We start from the raw sequence: 27,611 nt of genomic DNA on the forward strand, positions 1-27,611 counted from the left end.
CTCCAAATCTCTTATACTTGGTATTGGGCACCAAAACTGCTGACACACTCACTCAAGTACTCCCAAAACATTTGCCTCTCATGATCTTTATTCTCATGGCCAGATGCATAAGCCCCTATAATCACCCATCTCTTTCCATCCACTTTCAGTTTTACCCACATCAATCTAGAGTTTATTTTCTTACACTTTGTCACAAACTCCCACAGCTCCTGCTTCAAGAGTAGTGCTACTCCTTCCTTTAGTCTTGTCCTCTTGCCAACTCCTGACTGTACTCTCAAGACATTTCCAATCCATTCTTCCTTTTTACCCTTGAGCTTTGTTTCACGCAGAACCAGAACATTCAGTTTACTTTCCTCAAACATACTACCTATCTCTCCTTTTCTCATCATGGTTACATCCACACACATTCAGACACATCAATCTAAAGCCTTCCCTGCTTGACCCCTTCTGTTTCCTCCTCTAGAAATTTAAAGGCCACAAGGTGGGTTTCCTGGCCCCTGCTCCCACCCCCTTTAGTGCCTTCTACTATACAAAGGGAATAAGGAGGTAGAATTCTTTCTCCCCAACCTACCTACCCTACACATGAACCATTATGTTGTGTCTCGTTTCCTACATTGCTAAGGTTGGTAACTCTTTATAATCTCATGTCTTACCAAACAGCACCTTTCTAGAAGTCAAGTTCCCACTGCCTCCAAAGCTTTTAGATTGTTTTGTCTATGCTTTACTTATCTTTTTCACCCTTCTCTGTCTTATTCAAGGCCTAACCCCAAAGAAGAATTCTGTCCATGGCTAGAGCTTCTGACATAAAAGAAAAACTAGCATCTTATCTAATAAGAAGTGCTTTTTCTTCATCAGGACTGTTTAAGTATAAAATCACTTACCAACAAGAGTAGCTGAAATGATCACGATAAATAGGTCTACTTTACTTCATGTCTATGGCTAACATCATCCATACCTATGTGGTAAAAATAATTTTCCTTAGACCTCCTATTTACTTTACTACTTTCTCTTTCCTAAGCATGATACTTTGAACCTCTTCTACTATCAAAAAAGGCATCAAATGGACCCAGTGGTATTGCTTTTTGGATTCCTCAAACAATGCTAGTGTAAATATGCACAGAAACCATCTGTTGGAGAAAGCACAGCTGTGGATTATCCTGAGGACTCACCAGTTAGCAGAACCTCTGTTCTGGCTGTTTCTTCTTCTGCTTCTTGGATTTTTTTTTCTCTCCTTTTTAATTTATGATGAACATAGGAGTTTCTACGACCAACTGCTTTTACCTGTGAAATTCAACACAAAGTAAACAATTTCAAACATGATACTAGATTACTTAGCTATAAATCATTACTCTTAATCTTATATTCTGAACTCTGCTTTAAACAATTATAACAAGAAGCTCACATTCATTCTCAAGCTGTCATGTGTAATGCACTGAAACCACAGCTTCCTCTCCACATCCAAGCCCCACACACCTTTCCATGATTTACCCCAGAAGCTTCACATGCCCTAGTTCATAGTAATGACAGAAAGTCAACCCTAGCATACCACACCATTCCAATTCACTGTATCCTGTGCCCACACTACCCCCCTATGCATGTTCAGACTCTCTGATCCCTCAAAATCTTTTTCACTCCATCCTTCCAACTCCAATGTGGTCCCCACATTCTCTTTATTCCCTCCACTTCATACAATATATCCTCTTTGTCGACCTCTCCTTACTCATTCTCTTTTTGGCTGGTATGCACAAAACTTCTTAGAATACTTAAGCATGCTTAATTTCAAAGAATTTTATTTAACTTTAAGAATTTTGCTGAACATGTTACTGAAAGCTGCTTTACACTTAAGTATTTGCTTAGCAGACAATCAATTTAAAAAACCTAGGGATGACTTTTTGGCAGTTAAGAATTTGCTTAGCACCATAAACATGGCCCTAAAACAAGAGAGACTTGTTCAACTAAAAACTTCTAAGCCCCATAAAGATGTTTTCAGTGTGTCTGATGATGCGGAACTTATCAGAAGATATTGATTTGACTGAGCAGGAATACAGTTTGTCACAGATTTAGTAAGAAATAAGACAGAAAGTCCCACAGCAGAGATTATGGCTATCATGCCAGCACTGAAAGTGATAATAACCTTCTGTTATCTTGCCACTGGAAAAATGCAGTTGTGCAGTGGTAAATAGGAAAATTTGCCGTAGCATATGCACACAGATAGTTTTTGATGCCAATTACACTACAAAATAATTAACATAATTGGAAATTGGCCAAGATCAACACATGATTCAAGAATTCTTCAAGAAAGAGGCATGAGAAGATTATATGAAAGCCATAGGGTACCACCAAGTTGTCATCTTTTTGATGAAAAGTGGTAACCCTTGTAAGTGGTGGCTTTTGCCCCCATACCAACGACCTGAAGAAGGTGCTCAGACAGGTGATATGGAATGCTTTGCTGGATGTTTACCTGAGACAAAATGTCAATACTATTTTCATTTCTACATAGGCTATATAAGAAACAGATTAGATTTCATATCTCTTGTAACTGTTTCCATAAACCAAAATTGGCCAAACCTAACCTAACTAAGCCAGGGTGTAAAAGGAGATTTCTGGATTATGAGAAAACAGCCTAGATGATTAGCCTAGGCATAACATACAAATTCAGATTTGTGCATATAGATTTTTTGTGTTACAGGCACACAAGAAAACTAGATGTATTGTGGAAAGGGGGATTGGACAGCTGAGACAAAGATGGCATGTTTTGCATGGAGAAGTCAGGGTCAAGCCAGAAAAAGTCTGTCAAATAATCATGGCCTGTGCAGTTCTCCATAATATATGTAAAGAAAGAAATTTACACCTTCCAGATGAAAGAGACATTTGACATTCTACTTGGATATGATTTGGATACAGCAAACTTAAATCACTTTTACCTAGGAGATGAACCTTAAGAAGGTCTGCGATACAGAGATTTTCCCAATTTATACTTCATGGCAGGACAGTGATTCAGTATAATGAATAGTTTTTCATACTGAAAACTAAGTAAAGAATGCTGCTTCCTGTGGGGTGGGGTAGTGACAGAAATGGATGAAGGCAAGCAAGTAAAAATATGTACAGGTATATATATGTATATGTCTGTGTATGTGTATGTATATGTATGTATATACATATGTATACTTATGTAAGTAGGAGAGATGGCCAGAGAGCGTTAGTGGATTACGTGTTAATTGATAGGCGCGCGAAAGAGAGACTTTTGGATGTTAATGTGCTGAGAGGTGCAACTGGAGGGATGTCTGATCATTATCTTGTGGAGGCTAAGGTGAAGATTTGTATGGGTTTCCAGAAAAGAAGAGTGAATGTTGGGGTGAAGAGGGTGGTGAGAGTAAGTGAGCTTGGGAAGGAGACTTGTGTGAGAAAGTACCAGGAGAGACTGAGTACAGAATGGAAAAAGGTGAGAACAATGGAAGTAAGGGGAGTGGGGGAGGAATGGGATGTATTTAGGGAATCAGTGATGGATTGCGCAAAAGATGCTTGTGGCATGAGAAGAGTGGGAGGTGGGTTGATTAGAAAGGGTAGTGAGTGGTGGGATGAAGAAGTAAGAGTATTAGTGAAAGAGAAGAGAGAGGCATTTGGACGATTTTTGCAGGGAAAAAATGAAATTGAGTGGGAGACATATAAAAGAAAGAGACAGGAGGTCAAGAGAAAGGTGTAAGAGGTGAAAAAAAGGGCAAATGAGAGTTGGGGTGAGAGAGTATCAATAAATTTTAGGGAGAATAAAAAGATGTTCTGGAAGGAGGTAAATAAAGTGCGTAAGACAAGGGAGCAAATGGGAACTTCAGTGAAGGGCGCAAATGGGGAGGTGATAACAAGTAGTGGTGATGTGAGAAGGAGATGGAGTGAGTATTTTGAAGGTTTGTTGAATGTGTTTGATGATAGAGTGGCAGATATAGGGTGTTTTGGTCGAGGTGGTGTGCAAAGTGCGAGGGTTAGGGAAAATGATTTGGTAAACAGAGAAGAGGTAGTAAAAGCTTTGCGGAGGATGAAAGCCGGCAAGGCAGCAGGTTTGGATGGTATTGCAGTGGAATTTATTAAAAAAGGGGGTGACTGTATTGTTGACTGGTTGGTAAGGTTATTTAATGTATGTATAACTCATGGTGAGGTGCCTGAGGATTGGCAGAATGCGTGCATAGTGCCATTGTACAAAGGCAAAGGGGATAAGAGTGAGTGCTCAAATTACAGAGGTATAAGTTTGTTGAGTATTCCTGGCAAATTGTATGGGAGGGTATTGATTGAGAGGGTGAAGGCATGTACAGAGCATCAGATTGGGGAAGAGCAGTGTGGTTTCAGAAGTGGTAGAGGATGTGTGGATCAGGTGTTTGCTTTGAAAAATGTATGTGAGAAATACTTAGAAAAGCAAATGGATTTGTATGTAGCATTTATGGATCTGAAGAAGGCATATGATAGAGTTGATAGAGATGCTCTGTGGAAGGTATTAAGAATATATGGTGTGGGAGGCAAGTTGTTAGAAGCAGTGAAAAGTTTTTATCGAGGATGTAAGGCATGTGTACGTGTAGGAAGAGAGGAAAGTGATTGGTTCTCAGTGAATGTAGGTTTGCGGCAGGGGTGTGTGATGTCTCCATGGTTGTTTAATTTGTTTATGGATGGGGTTGTTAGGGAGGTGAATGCAAGAGTTTTGGAAAGAGGGGCAAGGATGAAGTCTGTTGGGGATGAGAGAGCTTGGGAAGTGAGTCAGTTGTTGTTCGCTGATGATACAGCGCTGGTGGCTGATTCATGTGAGAAACTGCAGAAGCTGGTGACTGAGTTTGGTAAAGTGTGTGAAAGAAGAAAGTTAAGAGTAAATGTGAATAAGCGCAAGGTTATTAGGTACAGTAGGGTTGAGGGTCAAGTCAACTGGGAGGTGAGTTTGAATGGAGAAAAACTGGAGGAAGTGAAGTGTTTTAGATATCTGGGAGTGGATCTGGCAGCGGATGGAAACATGGAAGCGGAAGTGGATCATAGGGTGGGGGAGGGGGCAAAAATTCTGGGAGAATTGAAGAATGTGTGGAAGTCGAGAACATTATCTCGGAAAGCAAAAATGGGTATGTTTGAAGGAATAGTGGTTCCAACAATGTTGTATGGTTGCGAGGCATGGACTATGGATAGAGTTGTGTGCAGGAGGATGGATGTGCTGGAAATGAGATGTTCGAGGACAATGTGTGGTGTGAGGTGGTTTGATCGAGTAAGTAACGTAAGGGTAAGAGAGATGTGTGGAAATAAAAAGAGCGTGGTTGAGAGAGCAGAAGAGGGTGTTTTGAAATGGTTTGGTCACATGGAGAGAATGAGTGAGGAAAGATTGACCAAGAGGATATATGTGTCGGAGATGGAGGGAACGAGGAGAAGAGGGAGACCAAATTGGAGGTGGAAAGATGGAGTGAAAAAGATTTTGTGTGATCGGGGCCTGAACATGCAGGAGGGTGAAAGGAGGGCAAGGAATGGAGTGAATTGGAGCGATGTGGTATACCGGGGTTGACGTGCTGTCAGTGGATTGAATCAAGGCACGTGAAGCGTCTGGGGTAAACCATGGAAAGCTGTGTAGGTATGTATATTTGCGTGTGTGGACGTATGTATATACATGTGTATGGGGGTGGGTTGGGCCATTTCTTTCGTCTATTTCCTTGCGCTACCTCGCAAACGCGGGAGACAGCGACAAAGCAAAAAAAAAAAAAAAAAAAGTATGTGTTGATATGTATATGTAAAGTACATGTATATGAAAGTAAACTCTAGATTGATATGGGCAAAACTGAAAGTGGATGGAGAGAGATGGGTGATTATTGGTGCCTATGCCCCTGGTTATAAGAGGAAAGATCACGAGAGGCAAGTGTTTTGGGGGCAGCTGAGTGAGTGTGCTAGCAGCTTTGATGCATGAGACTGGGTGATAGTGATGGGTGATTTGAATGAAAAGGTGAGTAGTGTGGCAGTTGAGGGTATAACTGGTGTACATGGGGTGTTCAGTGTTGTAAATAGAAATGGTGAAGAGCTTGTAGAATTGTGTGCTGAAAAAGGACTGGCAATTGATAATACCTGGTTTAAAAAGAGAGATATACATAAGTATACGTATGTAAGTAGGAGAGATGGCCAGAGAGCGTTATTGGATTACATGTTAATTGATAGGCGTGTGAAAGAAAGACTTTTGGATGTTAATGTGCTGAGAGGGACAACTGGAGAATGTCTGATCATTATCTTGTGGAGGCAAAGGTGAAGATTTGTAGAGGTTTTCAGAAAAGAAGAACGTTGGGGTGAAGATAGTGGTGAGAGTAAGTGACCTTGGAAAGGAGACTTCTGTGAAGAAGTACCAGGAGAGAACGAGTGCTGAATGGAAAAAGGTGAGAGCAAATGACGCAAGGGGAGTGGGGGAGGAATGGGATGTGTTTAGGGAAGCAGTGATGGCTTGGCAAAAGATGCTTGTGGCATGAGAAAGGTGGGAGGTGGGCAGATTAGAAAGGATAGTGAGTGGTGGGATGAAGTAGGATATTTAGTGAAAGAGAAGAGAGAGGCATTTGGACAATTTCTGCAGGGAAGTGCGAATGACTGAGAGATGTATAAAAGAAAGAGGCAGGAGGTCAAGAGAAAGGTGCAAGAGGTGAAAAAGAGGGCAAATGAGAGTTAGGGTGAAAGAGTATCATCAAATTTTCGGGAGAATAAAAAGATGTTTTGGAAGAAGGTAAATCAAATGCGTAAGACAAGAGAACATATGGGAACATCAGTGAAGGGGGCTAATGGGGAGGTAATAACAGGTAGTGGTGAAGAGAGTATTTTGAAGGTTTGTTGAATGTTTGATGAGAATGTGGCAGATATAGGGCATTTTGCTCGAGGTGGTGTGTGAAGTGAGAGGGTTAGGGTGAATGGTTTGATAAGCTGAGAAGAGGTAGTGAAAGCTCTGCGGAAGATGGAAGCCGGCAAGGCAGCAGGTTTGGATGGCATTGCACTTGAATCTATTAAAAAAAAGGGGGTGACTGTGTTGCTGACTGGTTGGCAAGGATATTCAATGTATGTATAGTTCATGGTGAAGTGCCTGAGGATTGGCAGAATGCATGCATAGTGCCATTGTACAAAGGCAAAGGGGATAAAGATGAGTGTTCAAATTACAGAGGTATAAGTTTGTTGAGTATTCCTGGGAAATTATATGAGAGGGTATTGATTGATAGGGTACAAGCATGTACAGAGCATCAGATTGGGGAAGAGCAGTGTGGTTTCAGAAGTGGTAGAGTATGTGAGGATCAGGTGTTTGCTTTGAAGAATATATGCGAGAAAGACTTAGAAAAACATATGGATTTGTACTTAGCATTTTGGACCTGGAAAAGGAATATGATAAGAGTCGATAGAGAGGCTTTGTGGAAGGTATTAAGAGTATATGGTGTGGGAGGTAAGTTGCTAGAAGCAGTGAAAAGGTTCTACCAAGGATGTAAGGCATGTGCACGAGTAGGAAGAGAGGAAAGTGATTGGTTCCCAGTGAATGTTGGTTTGTGCCAGGGGTGCATGATGTCTCCACGGTTTGTTTAATTTGTTTATGGATGGGGTGGTTAGGGATGTGAATGCAAGAGTTTTGGAGAGAGGGGCAAGTATGCAGTCTGTTGTGGATGAGAGGGCTTGGGAAGTGTTAGTTGTTGTTCGCTGATGATACAGTGGTTCCCATTGGTTGACTTGGGTGAGAAACTACAGAAGTTGGTGACTGAGTTTGATAAAGTGAGTGAAAGAAGAACGCGGAGAGTAAATGTGAATAAAACCAAGGTTATGAGGTTCAGTAAGGTTGAGGGACAAGTTAATTGAGGGGTAAGTTTGAATGGAGAAAAACTGGTGGAAGTGAAGTGTTTTAGATATCTGGGAGTGGATTTAGCAGCGGATGGAACCATGAAAGTGGAAGTGGGTCACAGGGTGGGGAAGGGGGAGAAGGTTCTGGGAACGTTGAAGAATGTGTGGAAGGCGAGAACATTTTCTCGGAGAGCATAAATGGGTATGTTTGAAGGAATAGTGGTTCCAACAATGTTATATGGTTGCAAAGCATGGGCTATAGATAGGGTTGTGTGGAGGAGGGTGGATGTGTTGGAAATATGTCTGAGGAAAATATGTGGTGTTAGGTGATTTGATTGTGTAAGTAATGAAAGGGTAAGAGAGACTTGTGGTAATAAAAAGAGTGTGGCTGAGAGAGCAGAAGAGGGTATATGAAATTGTTTGGTCACATGGAGAGAATGAGTGAGGAAAGATTGACAAAGAGGATATATGTGTCAGAGGTGGAGGGAACGAGGAGAAGTGGGAGACCAAATTGGAGGTGGAAGAATGGAGTGATAAAGATTTTGAGCAAACGGGGCCTGAACATACAGGAGGGTGAAAGGCGTGCAACGAATAGAGTGAATTGGAACAATGCGGTATACCTGGGTGGACGTTCTGTCAATGAAAGCATCTGGGGTTAGCCATGGAAAATTTTGTAGGGCCTGGATGTGGAAAGAAAGCTGTGGTATTGGTGCATTACACATGACAGCGAGAGACTGAGTGTGAATGAATGTGGTCTTTGTTGTCTTTTCCAAGCGCTACCTGCGGTGAGGGGGGGTTGCTATTTCATGAGTGGCAGGGTGGTGACGGGAATGGATGATGGCAGCAAGTATAAATATGTACATGTGTATATATACATATGTCTATGTATGTATATGTAGATATATATATAGGGTGGGGGAGGGGGCGAAAATTTTGGGAGCCTTGAAAAATGTGTGGAAGTCGAGAACATTATCTCGGAAAGCAAAAATGGGTATGTTTGAGGGAATAGTGGTTCCAACAATGCTGTATGGTTGCGAGGCGTGGGCTATGGATAGAGATGTGCGCAGGAGGATGGATGTGCTGGAAATGAGATGTTTGAGGACAATGTGTGGTGTGAGGTGGTTTGATCGAGTAAGTAACGTAAGGGTAAGAGAGATGTGTGGAAATAAAAAGAGCGTGGTTGAGAGAGCAGAAGAGGGTGTTTTGAAATGGTTTGGGCACATGGAGAGAATGAGTGAGGAGAGATTGACCAAGAGGATATATGTGTCGGAGGTGGAGGGAACGAGGAGAAGAGGGAGACCAAATTGGAGGTGGAAAGATGGAGTGAAAAAGATTTTGTGTGATCGGGGCCTGAACATGCAGGAGGGTGAAAGGAGGGCAAGAAATAGAGTGAATTGGAGTCATGTGGTATACAGGGGTTGACGTGCTGTCAGTGGATTGAAGCAAGGCATGTGAAGCGTCTGGGGTAAACCATGGAAAGCTGTGTAGGTATGTATATTTGCGTGTGTGGACGTGTGTATGTACATGTGTATGGGGGGGGGGGTTGGGCCATTTCTTTCGTCTGTTTCCTTGCGCTACCTCGCAAACGCGGGAGACAGCGACAAAGTATAAAAAAAAAAAAAAAAAAAAATATGTTGAAATGTATAGGTATGCATATGTGCATGTGTAGGCATTTATTTATGTACATGTGTATGTGGGTGGATTGGGCCATTCTTTTGCCTGTATCCTAGCGATACCTCGCTAATGCGGGAGATGACGATTAAGTATAATGAAATAAATATAAATGAGTGGATAAGCCATTCTTTGTCTGTTTACTGGCACCACCTCGGTGAGACAGGAAACAGCAATAAAGTATGATAAATGAATAAATATTTCTTATCTAATAAAAGGCATCACACAAACTCCTCAGATGTTTTTAAACCATATCTATCTTTGTCATAACAATCTGTGGAATTTTATAAAAGACTTATTTCTACCTGGAAAATCAAACAGCTAACTCCGTAAACATTTATTTCCAGTAAAGAAATACATTAACTTGTGATCATAGCTCTTCGAAAGAACCACGTCTCTCTCTCTCTTGGATCAGTTTGTTTACATTTTGGATTGTTGACATAGTCGCCATTCACTGACAACAGTTGGAAAATTTTTTTTTTTTTTTTTTTTTTTTTTATACTTTGTCGCTGTCTCCCGCGTTTGCGAGGTAGCGCAAGGAAACAGACGAAAGAAATGGCCCAACCCCCCCCCAATACACATGTACATACACACGTCCACACACGCAAATATACATACCTACACAGCTTTCCATGGTTTACCCCAGACGCTTCACATGCCTTGCTTCAATCCACTGACAGCACGTCAACCCCTGTATACCACATGACTCCAACTCACTCTACTTCTTGCCCTCCTTTCACCCTCCTGCATGTTCAGGCCCCGATCACACAAAATCTTTTTCACTCCATCTTTCCACCTCCAATTTGGTCTCCCTCTTCTCCTCGTTCCCTCCACCTCCGACACATATATCCTCTTGGTCAATCTCTCCTCACTCATTCTCTCCATGTGCCCAAACCATTTCAAAACACCCTCTTCTGCTCTCTCAACCACGCTCTTTTTATTTCCACACATCTCTCTTACCCTTACGTTACTTACTCGATCAAACCACCTCACACCACACACCGTCCTCAAACATCTCATTTCCAGCACATCCATCCTCCTGCGCACATCTCTATCCATAGCCCACGCCTCGCAACCATACAGCATTGTTGGAACCACTATTCCCTCAAACATACCCATTTTTGCTTTCCGAGATAATGTTCTCGACTTCCACACATTTTTCAAGGCTCCCAAAATTTTCGCCCCCTCCCCCACCCTATGATCCACTTCCGCTTCCATGGTTCCATCCGCTGACAGATCCACTCCCAGATATCTAAAACACTTCACTTCCTCCAGTTTTTCTCCATTCAAACTCACCTCCCAATTGACTTGACCCTCACCCCTACTGTACCTAATAACCTTGCTCTTATTCACATTTACTCTCAACTTTCTTCTTCCACACACTTTACCAAACTCAGTCACCAGCTTCTGCAGTTTCTCACATGAATCAGCCACCAGCGCTGTATCATCAGCGAACAACAATTGACTCACTTCCCAAGCTCTCTCATCCCCAACAGACTTCATACTTGCCCCTCTTTCCAGGACTCTTGCATTTACCTCCTTTACAACCCCATCCATAAACAAATTAAACAACCATGGAGACATCACACACCCCTGCCGCAAACCTACATTCACTGAGAACCAATCACTTTCCTCTCTTCCTACACGTACACATGCCTTACATCCTCGATAAAAACTTTTCACTGCTTCTAACAACTTGCCTCCCACACCATATATTCTTAATACCTTCCACAGAGCATCTCTATCAACTCTATCATATGCCTTCTCCAGATCCATAAATGCTACATACAAATCCATTTGCTTTTCTAAGTATTTCTCACATACATTCTTCAAAGCAAACACCTGATCCACACATCCTCTACCACTTCTGAAACCGCACTGCTCTTCCCCAATCTGATGCTCTGTACATGCCTTCACCCTCTCAATCAATACCCTCCCATACAATTTACCAGGAATACTCAACAAACTTATACCTCTGTAATTTGAGCACTCACTCTTATCCCCTTTGCCTTTGTACAATGGCACTATGCACGCATTCCGCCAATCCTCAGGCACCTCACCATGAGTCATACATACATTAAATAACCTTACCAACCAGTCAACAATACAGTCACCCCCTTTCTTAATAAATTCCACTGCAATACCATCCAAACCTATTATTGGAAACATATTATTGGAAAAAATAATATGTAAAAATCTTTTTTATTCACTTTCAACTTCAGTATGTTGCTTGATAAATTGAATTTTGCTCATAGAAATGCTATTATAAGATATGGTTAGCTCTATCATTCAAAATAAAAAAAGAATACACCAATATTTTGACCCAAACTGCATTTTACACTTCTTTAATCTTGTGCTTAAACTTAGCTATGCATTGTGCTTAGTCCCTTTCTGTATGACACTTAAGCCACTTGCTCAGCTAAGTGAGATGACTGTAATCTAAGCTTAAAAATAAGCAAAAATCTAAGAAGCATTATGCATATGGCAACATATGTCCAAAAGATTTTATCACATTCTCTTCATCTCTTTCAAGCACACTCTTTTGCCCGTTCATTACTTCATTAAACCACCTCACACCACATATTGTCAAACATTTCATTTTCAACACAACCACCCTCCTCTGCATACCCTAATCGATAATCCATATTTCACATCCATATAATATTGTTGGACTACTATTCCTTCAAATATATCCATATTTGCTCTCTCAGATAATGTTCTGTCTTTCCACACATTCTTCAGTGCTCTCTTATCCTTCACCCCTCCTCCACTCTAAGACTCCCTTCCACTTCCACAGTTCCATTCTCTGCTATGTCCACTCCCATATACACTAAACCCTTCACTTCCCCAAATTTTTTCCTTTTCAACTCATACCCCAGCTAACTTGACCTCAATCCTGCTAAAACTAACAGCCTTACTTTTGTTCACCATTACTCTCATCTTTCTCCTTTCACACACTCTTCCAAACTCAATCACCACATACACATAAACATACATACATCCATTCCCGGTGCCACCTCGCACCACAGTTAACAGCATCACCACTCATGTCAACGAAAGCAGGCAAAAAAAAAAAGGCCACATTCATTCAAACTTAGTCTCTAGCTGTCATGTGTAATGCACCAAAACCACAGCTCCCTATCCACATCCAGGTCCCACAGACCTTTCCTTGGTTTACTCCAGATGTTTCACATGCCCTGGTTCAGTCCACTAACAGCACGTCGACCCCAGTATAACACAACATATATACACATGACATAATTCATACTGTCTGCTTTTATTCATTCCCATCGCCACCCTGCCACACATGAAATGACAAACCCCTACCCCCACACACGCGTGAGGTAGCACTAGGAAAAGACAACAAAGGCCACATTCGTTCACACTCAGTCTCTAGCTGTCTTGTATAATGCACCAAAACCACACCTCCCTTTCCACATCCACGCCCCACAAAACTTTCCATGGTTCACCCCAAATGCTTCGCATGACCTGGTTCAATCCATTGACAGCATGTCCACCCCAGTATACCACATCGTTCCAATTCACTCTATTCCTTGCACGCCTTTCACCCTCCTGCATGCTCAGGTCCTGATCGCTCAAAATCTTTTTCACTCCATCTTTCCACCTCCAATTTGGTCTACCACTTCTCCTCGTTCCCTCCACCTCTGACACATACATCCTCTTTGTCAACCTTTCCTCACTCATTCTCTCCATGTGACCAAACTATTTCAATACACCCTCTTCTGCTCTCTCAACCACACTCTTTTTATTACCACACATCTCTCATACCCTTTCATTACTTACTCGATCAAACCACCTCACACCACATACTGTCTTCAAACATCTTACTTCCAACACATCCACCCTCCTCCGCAAAACCCTATCTATAGCTCATGCCTTGCAACCATATACCAACAAATCTATAGCCCATGCCTTGCAACCATATACCATTGTTGGAACCACTATTCCTTCCAACATACCCATTTTTGCTTTTTGAGATAATGATCTCGCCTTCCACACATTTTTCAATGCTCCCAGAACTTTCACCCCCTCCCCCACCCTGTGACTCAATTCTGCTTCCATGGTTCCATCAACTGCCAAATCTACTCCCAGATATCTAAAGCACTTCACTTCCTCCAGTTTTTCTCCATTCAAACGTACATCCCAATTGACTTGTCCCTCAACCCTACTGAACCTAATAACCTGGTTCTTATTCACATTTACTCCCAACTTTCTCCTTTCACACACTTTTCCAAACTCAGTCACCAGCTTCAACAGTTTCGTACTCGAAACAGCCACCAGTGCTGCATCACTGGTAAACAACAACTTACTCAATTCCCAGACCTTTTCATCCACAACAGACTGCATATTTGCCCCTCTCTCCAAAACTCTTGCACTTACCTCCCTAACCACCCCATCCATAAACAAATTAAACTATCATCACACATCCCTGCCACAAACCGACCTTCAATGGGAACCAATCACTCTCCTCTCTTCCTACTAGCACACATGCCTTACATCCTTGATAAAGACTTTTCACTTCTTCTGGCAGCTTACCTTCCACACCATATACTCTTGAGCCTTCCACTAAACATCTCTATCAACCCAATCATATGCCTTCTCCAGATTCATAGACGCTACATATAAATCCATCTGTTTTTCTAAGTATTTCTCACACATTCTTCAAAGCAAATACCTGATCTACACATCCTCTACTGCTTCTGAAACCTCACTGCTCCTCCCCAATCTGATGCTATGTACATGCCTTCACCCTCTCAATTAATACCCTCCCATATAATATCCAAAAAATACTTAAACTTATGCCTCTGTAATTTGAACACTCACCTTTATCCCCTTTGCCTTTGTACAATGGCACTATGCATGCATTACGCCAATCCTCAGGCACTTCACCATGATCCATACATACAATGAATATCCTTACCAACCAATCAACAACACAGTCACCCCCTTTCTTAATAAATTCAACTGCAATACCATCCAAACCTTCAGCATTGCCAGACTTCATCTTCTGCAATGGTTTCACTACCTCTTCTCTCTTAACCAAACCATTCTCCCTGACCCTCTCACTTCGCACACCAGCCCAACCAAAACAACCTACATATGCTCCTCTATCACCAAACACATTCAACAAACCTTCGAAACACACACTTCATCTTCTCATGTCATCACTACCTGTTAACACTTTCCCCCGTGCCCCTTCACCAATGTTCCCATTTGTTCTCTTGTCTTACACACATTATACTTCCTTCCAAAACATCTTTTTATTCTCCCTAAAGTTTAATGATACTCTCTCACTCCAACTTTCATTTGCCCTCTTTTTCAACCCTTGAACCTTACGTTCTTTTATACATCTCCTAGTCATTTGCACTCCTTCCATGCAGGTACTGTCCAAATGCCTCTCTTTTCTCTTTCACTAACAACTTTATTTCTTCATTAAACAACTCACTACCTTTTCCAATCTACCTACCTCCCACTTTTCTCAAGCCACATGCATCTTTTGCACATGCCATCACTGCTTCCCTAAATACAACCCATTCCTCACCCACTCCCCTCATGTCATTTTCTCTCACCTTTTGCCATTCTACACCCAATCTCTCCTGGTACTTCCTCACACAAGTCTCCTTTGCAAACTCACTTACTTTCACCACTCTCTTCTCCACAACATTTTCTCTTCTATTTTGAAAACCTCTACAAATCTTCATCTTCACCTCCACAAGATAGTGATCAGATATCCCTCCTCAGCACATTAACATCCAACAGCCTCTTTTTTACATGCCTATCAATTAACTCTTAATCCAATAATGCCCTCTGATAATCTCTCCTACTCACATACGTATACTTACATATATCTCTTTTCAAACCAGATATTCCCAATCACCAGTCTTTTTTTAGCACACAAATCCACAAGCTCTTCACCATTTCCATTCACAACACTGAATACCCCATATACTGCCACATTACTCACCTTTGCACTCAAATCACCCATCACTAATACTCAGTCCTGGCAATCAAAGCTGCTGACACTCACTCAGCTGCTCCCAACACACTTGCCTCTCATGATCCTTCTTCTCATGAACAGGTGCATAAGCACCACTAATCACCCATCTCTCTCCATCCACTTCCAATTTCATCGACATCAATATAAAATTTACTTTCTTACACTCTATCACATACTTCCACAACTCCTGCATCATGAGTAGTGCTACTCCTTCCTTAGCTCTTGTCATCTCACCAACCCCTGACTTTACTATCAAGACTTTTCAAAACCATTATTCCTCTTTACCTTTGAGCTTTGCTTCAATCAAGGCCAGTACATCCAGGTTTCTTTCCTTAAACACACTATCTCTCCTTTCTTCTCATCTAGGTTACATCCACACACATTCAGACATCCCAATCTGAGCCTTCATGGAGTATGAGCACTCCCCGCTTTACTCCTTCTTCTGCTTCCTCTTTCAGAAATTGAAATACAAGATGGAGAAGGCTTCCAGCCCTTGTCCCCTTTAGTCACCTTCTGCGACCCGCAGGGATTACATGAGAAGTATTCTTTCTCCCCTATCCTCACAAACATAAGCATTTTATCCTTCAGTGGGCAGTAATTGGTAGGAGGCTACTGACCAGGTGGTATGTAATCAGAATTACCTTCCTGGATATCGAGAGTATTGGTGACAGCTGCGCAGTGAAACAGCACTTCAGTGACTGTAAAGATGCATTCCTCTAACCAAGGAAGCAGTTTTTTCTTTCTGCCTCACCCACATGTGGACTACTGGCAATGTGTCCACAAATATACAATCTCTCCTTGTCATGCATAATACCTGACAACACTCAACTCACATGCCTCATTCTTCGTAACTCTAGATTTTCCTGCAGTGAGCACTAAGCTCAAGCCTTGTCTTTTGGCAAAATAGTACAAGGAATATTCAAAAGTAGTAGAAAGGAACATTAAGAAAAAACATTAGGCACAAGTAATAGGCAGGAACATTCAAAGGGAGCATTAGGATGAGGTAGTATGTTGGAACATTAGAAAGACACATTACATAAAAGCAGTCAGAAAGAACATTAAGTAGAGGCTTCTACAGACACTACATCAAAATTGCCCTCTGCCTTTGGCCTGTTAAGGGTGAGGCACTAAATGCTAAGAAGCAGCAATGAAATTCATTAGTTATGGGAATAGGCAATAGAGATACAGATAGACAGATAGATAGAGAGAAACCCATATCCTTGGGCAGGGTATGTAGAGTGAAAATTGAAAACATGCAAGTTATGGGAGGACATAGAAGGAGGTGTGGTATAGACGGGAATGAGTAAAAATTATTGGGAAGAGGAAAAGAAGGACTTGCAATTCTGCTATCACCAAGAGTATGGGAGGGTGTTACAGAGCATAGATGAAATGAATCAAGAATAGTGTGGGTGAAAGGAAAGACTGGGACTGTGAAGTATGCATGGGTATGTGTATATGCACCTGTGAATATGAAGACTGTTTAAGGTAAGGAAGAAATGAAGAAATGAATGACTGAATAAATGGTTTTGACAATGAGAGAAATGTGGTCATATTGGGTGACAAGAAGACATGAATCCAAAAGTGGGATGTGATGAAATTGGTGAGATAGTTGGTAAATGGGGAGTACCTGGAGTAAATGAGAATGGAAGTTATCTTGTGGATATTTGTCCTCAGAGGGGTTTATTCCCAGCAAACACCTTTTCTCAGCACAAGATGATCCACAGATATATATAGATGAGCAATGAGGGAAGAGAAGAGCAAAAGGCTTTGACTGACTATGAGGCAGTGGATGAAAGATTGAGAAAGGCCTTGCTAGATGCTAGAGTTGTGAGAGGATCCTCTGGAGACTCTGACCATTTCATGATTCTTGTAGGGACGAGGATCAGGAAGAACTGGAGGTATGGTGTAAGGGAGAAGTGGAGGTATGGTGTAAGGAAGAAAGGAGAGGTAAAAGTACTGGCATGCAAGAAGAATCAGAAGAAATGCAGGGAGGAGTATGAAGAGGAAGGTAACTGAAAGCTTAGTGCAGTGAAAGTAGGAATGCTGGCATGTGTGAATGAGGTGTTTAAAATTTTTTTCCTTTCTTTCGTACTATTCGCCATTTCCCGCATTAGCGAGGTAGCGCTATGAACAGAGGACTGGGACTTAGAGGGAATATCCTCACCTGGCCCCCTTCTCTGTTCCTTCTTTTGGAAAATTAAAAAAAAACGAGAGAGGAGGATTTCCAGCCACCCGCTCCCTCCCCTTTTAGTCGCCTTCTACGACACGCAGGGAATACGTGGGAAGTATTCTTTCTCCCCTATCCCCAGGGAAATACTGGTAAAGGTTGCAGAATCAGTTGTTGGATACAAGGTAGTGAGATACAGGAGTAAAAAAGGCAATGCATGGTTGACAGAAGAGATTAGAAATGCTGTGGAAGAGAAGAAATAGGAATATGAAAGATTGGTCAGTAAGAATGTACCAGTGAACGTTGTAAGCAAAATGTTAAGAAACTGATAGAGGAAAGCAAAGATTTTGGAAGGAAGTGAGAAGTTTTGGGAAAATAAGAAACTATACTGGAAGGAGGTGGAAAAGGAAAGAGGTGGAAGTAAGAGTGGAAATGATGTGAGAAGTAAGGAAGAAGAATTGCTGAATCAATAGGAGGAGGTGAAAAGAAGATATAAAGAGTATTTAGAAGAAATGATAAATGTGGGAGAAGGGGAGGCAGCAGTTGTTACATGCATGGGTATGAAGGATGGAAGGAAACTGTGGTTTCAGTGCATTACACATAACAGCTAGAGACTGAGTGTGAACGAATGTGGCCTTTGTTGTCTTTTCCTAACGCTACCTAACGCGCATGCCAGGGAAGGAGGGTGCCATTTCATGTGTGGTGGGGTGGCGATGGGAATGGATGAAGGCAGCAAGTATGAATATGTACATGTGTATATATGTATATGTTTGTGTATGTGTATGTATGTATACGTTGAAATGTATAGGTATGTATATGTGCGTGTGTGGGCGTGTATGTATATACTTGTGTATGTAGGTAGGTTGGGCCATTCTTTCGTCTGTTTCCTTGTGCTACCTCGCTAACGCGGGAGACAGCGACAAAGTATAATAAGAAAAAGGTGAGAGCAAAGGACATAAGGGCAGTGGGGGAGGAATGGGATGTATTAAGGGAAGCAGTGATGGCTTGCGCAAAACATGCTTGTGGCATGAGAAGCATGGGAAGGGGGCAGATTAGAAAGGGTGGTGAGAGGTGGGATGAAGAAGTAAGATTATTAGTGAAAGAGAAGAGAGAAGCATTTGGATGATTTTTGCAGGAAAATAATGCAAATGACAGGGAGATGTATAAAAGAAAGAGGCAAGAGGTCAAGAGAAAAGTGCAAGAGGTGAAAAAGAGGGCAAATGAGAGTTGGGGTGAGAGAGTATCATTAAATTTTAGGGAAAATAAAAAGATGTTTTGGAGGGAGGTAAATAAAGTGCGTAAGACAAGAGAACAAATGGGAACATCGGTGAGAGGGGGCTAATGAGGAGGTACTAACAAGTACTGGTGATGTGAGAAGGAGATGGAGTGAGTATTTTGAAGGTTTGTTGAATGTGTTTAATGATAGAGTGGCAGATATAGGGTGTTTTGGTTGAGGTGGTGTGCGAAGTGAGAGGGTCAGGGAGAATGGTTTGGTAAACAGAAGAGAAGTAGTGAAAGCTTTGTGGAAGATGAAAGCCGGCAAGGTGGCAGGTTTGGATGGTACTACTGTGGAATGTATTAAAAAAGGAGGTGACTGTGTTGTTGACTGGTTGGTGAGGATATTCAGTGCATGAATGGCTCATGGTGAAAAGCCTGAGGATTGGCTGAATGCATGCATAGTGCCATTGTACAAAGGCAAAGGGGTTAAAGGTGAGTGTTCAAACTACAGAGGTATAAGTCTGTTGAGTATTCCTGGGAAATTATATGGGAGGATATATGTGTCAGAGGTGGAGGGAACGAGGAGAAGTGGGAGACCCAATTGGAGGTGGAAAGATGGAGTGAAAAAGATTTTGAGTGATCGGGCCTGAACATACAGGAGGGTGAAAAGCATGCAAGGAATAGAGTGAATTGGAACGATGTGGTATACCAGGGTCGACGTGCTGTCAATGGATTGAACCAGGGCATGTGAAGCGTCTGGTGTAAATCATGGAAAGTTCTGTGGGGCCTGGATGTGAAAAGGGAGCTGTGGTTTCGGTGCATTATTACATGACAGCTAGAGACTGAGTGTGAGCGAATGTGGCCTTTGTTGTCTTTTCCTAGCACTACCTCGCACACATGAAGGGGGAGGGGTTGTTATTTCAAGTGTGGCGAGGTGGCGATGGGAATGAATAAAGGCAGACAGTATGAATTATGTACATGTGTATATATGTATATGTCTGTGTGTGTGTCTATACATATGTATATGTTGATATGTATAGGTATGTATATTTGCATGTGTGGGCGTGTATGTATATGCATGAGTATGTGGGTGAGTTGGGCCATTCTTTTGTCTGTTTCCTTGCGCTACCTCGCTAACACGGGAGACAGCGACAAAGCAAAATAAATAAATAATATACATAATTAATTGAGAAGGTGAAGGCATGCACAGAGCATCAGATTGAGGAAGAGCAGTGTGGATTTAGAAGTGGTAGAGGAGGTGTGGATCAGGTGTTTGCTTTGAAGAATGTATGTGAGAAATACTTGGGAAAAGAAATGGATTTGTATGAAGCATTTATGGATCTGGAGAAGGCATATCATAAGAGTTGATAGAGATGCTTTGTGGAAGGTATTAAGAGGGTATGGTGTGGGAGGCTAATTGCTAGAGGCAGGGAAAAGTTTTTATCGAGGATGTAAGGCATGTGTACGAGCAGGAAGAGAGGAAAGTGATTGGTTCCTAGAGAATGTCGGTTTGCGGCAGGGGTGCATGATGTCTCCATGGTTGTTTAATTTGTTTATGGATGGGGTTGTTATGGAGGTGAATACAAGTGTTTTGGAGAGAGGGGCAAGTATGGAGTCTGTTGTGGATGAGAGGGGGTGGGAAGTGAGTCAGTTGTTGTTCGCTGATGATACAGGACTGGTGGCTGATTCAGGTGACAAACTGCAGAGGCTGGTGACTGAGTTTGGTAAAGTAAGTGAAAGAAGAAAGCTGAGAGTAAATGTAAATAAGAGCAAGGTTATTAGGTACAGTAGGGTTGAGGGACAAGTCAATTGGGAGGTAAATTTGAATGGAGAAAAACTGCAGGAACTGAAGTGTCTTAGACATCTGAGAGTGGATTTGGAAGCGGATGGAACCATGGAAGCAGAAGTGAGTCACAAGGCAGGGGAGGGGGCAAAGGTTCTGGGAGCGCTGAAGAATGTTTGGAAGGCAAGAACATTATCTCGGAAAGTAAAAATGGGTATGTTTGAAGAAATAGTGGTTCCAACAATGTTATATGGTTGCGAGGCATGGGATATATATATAGGGTTGTGCAGAAGAGGGTGGATGTGTTGGAAATGAGATGTTTGAAGACAATATGTGGTGTGAGGTGGTTTGATCGAGTAAGTAATGAAAGGGTAAGAGAGATGTGTGGTAATAAGAAGAGTGTGGTTGAGAGAGCAGAAGAGGTTGTTTTGAAATGGTTTGGTCACATGGAGAGAATGAGTGAGGAAAGATTGACAAAGAGGAAATATGTGTCAGAGGTGGAGGGAACAAGGAGAAGTGGAAGACCAAATTGGATGTGGAAGGATGGAGTGAAAAAGATTTTGAGTGATCAGGGCCTGAACATGCAGGAGGGTAAAATGTGCGCAAGGAATAGAGTGAATTGGAACGATGTGGTATACTTGGGTCGACGTGCTGTCAATGGATTGAACCAGGGCATGTGAAGCGTCTGGGGTAAACCACGGAAAGTTTTATCAGGCTTGCAGATGGAAGGGGAGCTGTGGTTCCGGTGCATTATACATGGCAGCTAGAGACAGTGTGAATGAATGTGGCCTTTGTTGTCTTTTCCTAGCACTACCTTGCACATGTGCAGGGGAGGGGGGTGTCATTTCATGTGTGGCAGGGTGGCAACAGGAATGGATAAAGGAAGCAAGTATGAATTATGTACATGTGTATATATGTATATGTCTGTGTATGTACATATATGTATATGTCTGTGTATGTACATATATGTATACGTTGAAATGTAGAGTTATGTATATGTGCGTGTGTGGACCTGTATGTATATACTTGTGTATGTGGGTGAGTTGGGCCATTCTTTCCTCTGTTTCCCTGAGCTACCTCGCTAATGCAGAAAACAGTGACAAAGTATAATAATGATATAACACAAAATAATAATAATCAAGCGCCTCTTGTGTTAGACTACAACAGGACGCAGCGACGGAAGGGCATTGCCTCCGATATCTGGCTTTTCTGTTTATGTGCAGCCGGAGTGTTGCACGCGGAAGCAAATATAGAGGTAGTCAGTGATGCAAATGAATTATTATTTATTCAGGACCCCCATTGCTGGAGTATATGGTCACAACTTTACCTCAAGCATTTGCCACAGTCATCAGTTCTACTGAATCATTTAGGTAAAGAATGGAAGATTCTGAGTCAGTCATTGCGAGTTCAGAGGAAAGAAGTGCGGCAGACAATACAAGGGTTTTTCGAAACCAACAAGCAGATGGCTCACAAGGCCCATACTGTAGTGGGAGCTATAGAAGCTACAGAGGCAACTGAGATATTGCTGAACCAAATGAAAACAGCAAAAGGTCGATCACCCTTTCCTCGAGTCATAAAACTTCTTGGAATACTCTTGCTAACAGCAGTCATCTGGGACATTAAGAGTGCTGGGTCGTTTTATGGATCGAAGTTGGGACAGACAGTGGAGAGACTAGGACTTGTCCCTCACTTGGAAGCTTTTGGAAGAGCTTCTAAAACTGCTTTTATTCATTCTTACAGATGGTGTGCCATCAATGTACCAGTGTACTATAGTCGTGCATGTGAGCTTGCAGGACCATACCTTCTTTTAGTTTTGGAAAAAACTGAAGGGGGTGCTGCTTACTGCATAGCAGCAATGGAATCAGCTGCACAGTATATTCCACTGATGAAGGAAAAGATTGAGACCTCACTTCCTGGATTAAGTGCATCAGCAAGCCACTACAGCAGTGTTGCGATGAATGCATTGCAGGTTGGCTTCACTACTGTCAGAGATGCATCAGCACCATATTTATCTCAGGCTCATGAATTTGTCACCACAAAAGTCTTTGTAGGACCTCTTGCCCCAGAGAAATTACAAGAATACATGTTTGATGCAATGAATTCTATAAGCCAGTTGCTCTTACGAATGCATTCCAGTCTTGTTGGTACTTTAGAAGACAATAACAGTGCATCTAACAAGACCAGCTAATAATCTTTAAGTCTGGATTCATGGGTATCTTAGTCTTTTGTATGTGTGAATATATATATATATATATATATATATATATATATATATATATATATATATGTGAATAAGAGCAAGGTTATTAGGTACAGTAGGGTTGAGGGTCAAGTCAATTGGGAGGTGAGTTTGAATGGAGAAAAACTGGAGGAAGTGAAGTGTTTTAGATATCTGGGAGTGGATCTGTCAGCGGATGGAACCATGGAAGCGGAAGTGGATCATAGGGTGGGGGAGGGGGCGAAAATTTTGGGAGCCTTGAAAAATGTGTGGAAGTCGAGAACATTATCTCGGAAAGCAAAAATGGGTATGTTTGAAGGAATAGTGGTTCCAACAATGTTGTATGGTTGCGAGGCGTGGGCTATGGATAGAGTTGTGCGCAGGAGGATGGATGTGCTGGAAATGAGATGTTTGAGGACAATGTGTGGTGTGAGGTGGTTTGATCGAGTAAGTAACGTAAGGGTAAGAGAGATGTGTGGAAATAAAAAGAGCGTGGTTGAGAGAGCAGAAGAGGGTGTTTTGAAATGGTTTGGGCACATGGAGAGAATGAGTGAGGAAAGATTGACCAAGAGGATATATGTGTCGGAGGTGGAGGGAACGAGGAGAAGAGGGAGACCAAATTGGAGGTGGAAAGATGGAGTGAAAAAGATTTTGTGTGATCGGGGCCTGAACATGCAGGAGGGTGAAAGGAGGGCAAGGAATAGAGTGAATTGGAGCGATGTGGTATACAGGGGTTGACGTGCTGTCAGTGGATTGAATCAAGGTATGTGAAGCGTCTGGGGTAAACCATGGAAAGCTGTGTAGGTATGTATATTTGCGTGTGTGGACGTGTGTATGTACGTGTGTATGGGGGTTGGGCCATTTCTTTCGTCTGTTTCCTCGCGCTACCTCGCAAACGCGGGAGACAGCGACAAAGTATAAAAAAAAAAAAAAAAAAAAAAAATATATATATATATATATATATATAAATTCCCTGGGGATAGGGGAGAAAGAATACTTCCCACGTATTCCCTGCGTGTCGTAGAAGGCGACTAAAAGGGAGGGGAGCGGGGGGCTGGAAATCCTCCCCTCTCTCTTTTTTTTTTTTTTTTTTCCAAAAGAAGGAACAGAGAAGAGGTCCAGGTGAGGATATTCCCTCAAAGGCCCAGTCCTCTGTTCTTAACGCTACCTCGCTATCGCGGGAAATAGCGAATAGTATGAAAAAAAAAAAAATTATATATATATATATATATATATATATATATATTTTTTTTTTTTTTTTTTTATACTTTGTCGCTGTCTCCCGCGTTTGCGAGGTAGCGCAAGGAAACAGACGAAAGAAATGGCCCAACCCCCCCCCCCATACACATGTACATACACACGTCCACACTCGCAAATATACATACCTACACAGCTTTCCACGGTTTACCCCAGACGCTTCACATGCCTTGCTTCACTCCACTGACAGCACGTCAACCCCTGTATACCACATGACTCCAATTCACTCTATTTCTTGCCCTCCTTTCACCCTCCTGCATGTTCAGGCCCCGATCACACAAAATCTTTTTCACTCCATCTTTCCACCTCCAATTTGGTCTCCCTCTTCTCCTCGTTCCCTCCACCTCCGACACATATATCCTCTTGGTCAATCTCTCCTCACTCATTCTCTCCATGTGCCCAAACCATTTCAAAACACCCTCTTCTGCTCTCTCAACCACGCCCTTTTTATTTCCACACATCTCTCTTACCCTTACGTTACTTACTCGCTCAAACCACCTCACACCACACATTGTCCTCAAACATCTCATTTCCAGCACATCCATCCTCCTGCGCACATCTCTATCCATAGCCCACGCCTCGCAACCATACAGCATTGTTGGAACCACTATTCCCTCAAACATACCCATTTTTGCTTTCCGAGATAATGTTCTCGACTTCCACACATTTTTCAAGGCTCCCAAAATTTTCGCCCCCTCCCCCACCCTATGATCCATATATATATATATATATATAGGCGACTAAAAGGGGAGGGAGCGGGGGGCTAGAAATCCTCCCCTCTCGTTTTTTTTTTAATTTTCCAAAAGAAGGAACAGAGAATTGGGCCAGGTGAGGGTATTCCCTCAAGGCCCAGTCCTCTGTTCTTAACGCTACCTCGCTAATGCGGGAAATGGCGAATAGTTTGAAAGAAAGAAATAATAATCAAAATAATAATAATAATAATAATAATAACAATAACAATAATAAAGTCTTACCTCTACACCTTCTCCTTTGCTGTACTTGTGCAATAACCTTGGATCAACAACTTTCTTGCCAGGGTACAATGAAGTTAAGTTTTTTCTCATATTTCTAAATGAACCACTCCAGTATTCTGTTATATGAACATCATCCTTTACTTGTAAATTGACTTTTCTCAGGTTGTTTGATGGTTTCTTCCACCTACTGCCTTTTCCCTGGTTTTTGATTGTTGGTGGCATCTAAAAATAAAACATTAAATCTGCATGAAAACATTTAAACACAAAAATGAAAGAAAGATTATCAAGTGATTAATTATATCTGCCTATTATTGTTAAATCTACTCACATTAACATGGAAGAAATCACAAGTATATATAGCCCCTAAACGTGTTCACATACAACAACGAGCCATGTCCACTGTCCTAAAGTAAACATGAGATTTCCTCTGCACATAAGTTAATTCAACAAGAAAAGCTAGAACTCATATCTACATTTGCACCTTTACCTTCAAACACAAAACCGATTCACTCTCAACAATGTCATCATGTGAAATATTTCTACCACTAAACAATGCACTCATAGTACCATCAACTCCAGACATCACCTCACCAGCATGACAAAGGGGCCCACCTGGACACACTATATAAACTGTCCTCTGACCCCTTTCCGATCCTGTTCACATTCTGATAATCTCGCCCACCCAACCCACACAGCCAGAGCAAGACTTACACAAATCTTAGGAAAGCATATCAGCCAGCCTTCACAAAGAAAATGGAAACAAAGATATAAACTTTACTATACTTAATTTCCCATCCCTAAATCATGCAACCTCATACCTCATCAACATCCAAGACAGGAAAATGCACATCTCACAAGAGCACAAAAAGATATATAACCCAAACATCTAACCACAAATTATACAGACCATAAAATCACGATATCAGCTCAGACAAAAGCAGCGACCATCAGTAGAGCAAATTCATATTCTACACATCATCTCTACCCTAAACCCTGAAAGGCAAACAGCAAACTAGTACTCCTTCCTCCACACAATAAACCACAAGATCCGTAGTAACCATCTCTGGTCAGTTAAATCTTACAAAATGGACATACATTTTCTAGATGACATAATCTACAGAAATCGGTATCAATGGATTCCTCACAATCTTGAAGTAGAGAGAAATGAAGGGGGCAAAACACTAAAAACGGAGAGTAGAGTGTATGTAATGCATTCATAACACTTGTTACATTAGAAAAAATGACTATCCTGCAGATGGCTGACAAAAACATTCACCTGGCACTTGTTTGGAATCTGTATTTCTTTAATCAGTTCATATGTCAATAAGCAAAAACAATGAAGATGTAATACAAGAAAAGTTGTCTCAAAGGTGTAGAAATGCCTAATTTCCTTTAACGTTTTATACATTCCACTGATTGTCACCATCCGATGTAACTTATGTCTACATAGATTTAGGTAGTGAGTTAAAGACTTTGAGATGTGTCCAACAGAGGGTCAGCTTTGTATATCTCTAAAGACATCTGAACACAACTGTTTACCTTCCAAAGCTAACAAGTCATGGCACAGTTGAGTGGAGTGTATGTTCTGATAAAGATGAAATTGAACTAAAACTCAAAAAGGCATTGTATGCATGAAAATGGGCAGGTGATCTATATATTTTCATATGTACTTGTATTTCAAATTACTTATTTCTATCTAACCCTGCATTTTCCCTCTCCCTCATAACTACTACTACTAACCTAATATCAAAAGCTTGGTTTAGTGAGTGAAAAAGAATAATCCCACACACTTATATCACACTTTACAGGGTAACAACAATTCCATAACGGTAAAACATAGAATATAATCCTAGAAAACACATGTGTATTGTAAACATTTTACCCTCAGGCACACATCAAAGAAGATCCACACCAAGCGCTATAATCTAGATCACACCCATTAAGCACTCGTGAACCATTTTGATGATGAATCAAAACGTAAAGTAAATATAGTCATATTATTTATTAAATTATACTGGATTATTCTCTTTACAAAGTGGCCTCTTGGTGAGGCTCAAATTAAGTTGAAGGTTAGGTTACAGTATGTATTGACCTGGATCATTCACTATACATAATGGTCTATGTGGGAAAATTGGGAGTGAGGATGAAGTTTAGGTTACAGTAAGTATTGACCTGAATCATTCACTATACATAATGGTCTATGTGAGGAGGTTAGGAGTGAGGTTGAAGGTTAATATTGGCCTTTGATGAAGACTGTGGAAGCGATAAGTAACATGTTAACCCCTGCTGCCATCACCGGAGAACATTGCCGTTCCTTAAATCATTTATGTAATGTCACATTTACAAAAACATTACCTTAATAAGTTTAAGATATTGATGCAAGTATTTACTATCACTACTGTAGGTGAGATTGTATGTGTATAACGTGGTGGTGGGAAAACATTGAGGGGATACAGTAGGTAAATACTTCAAAATTGCTATTAACAGTCTCGTCTATTTATGTT

General features: G+C 41.5%; 1 long non-coding RNA gene across 1 annotated transcript; it reads right to left on the bottom strand.

The window, feature by feature from the left end:
• Nucleotides 1-1,127: 1,127 nt before the first annotated feature.
• On the bottom strand, nt 1,128-27,611 carry LOC139761756 (uncharacterized). Its single transcript, XR_011715603.1, has 3 exons — nt 27,463-27,611; nt 25,108-25,329; nt 1,128-1,281 (listed from the first exon to the last, which is right to left on the bottom strand). It is a non-coding gene; the product is annotated as an uncharacterized lncRNA (long non-coding RNA).

Source organism: Panulirus ornatus, chromosome 41, assembly GCF_036320965.1.
Source record: "Panulirus ornatus isolate Po-2019 chromosome 41, ASM3632096v1, whole genome shotgun sequence".
NCBI lineage: Eukaryota > Metazoa > Arthropoda > Malacostraca > Decapoda > Palinuridae > Panulirus > Panulirus ornatus.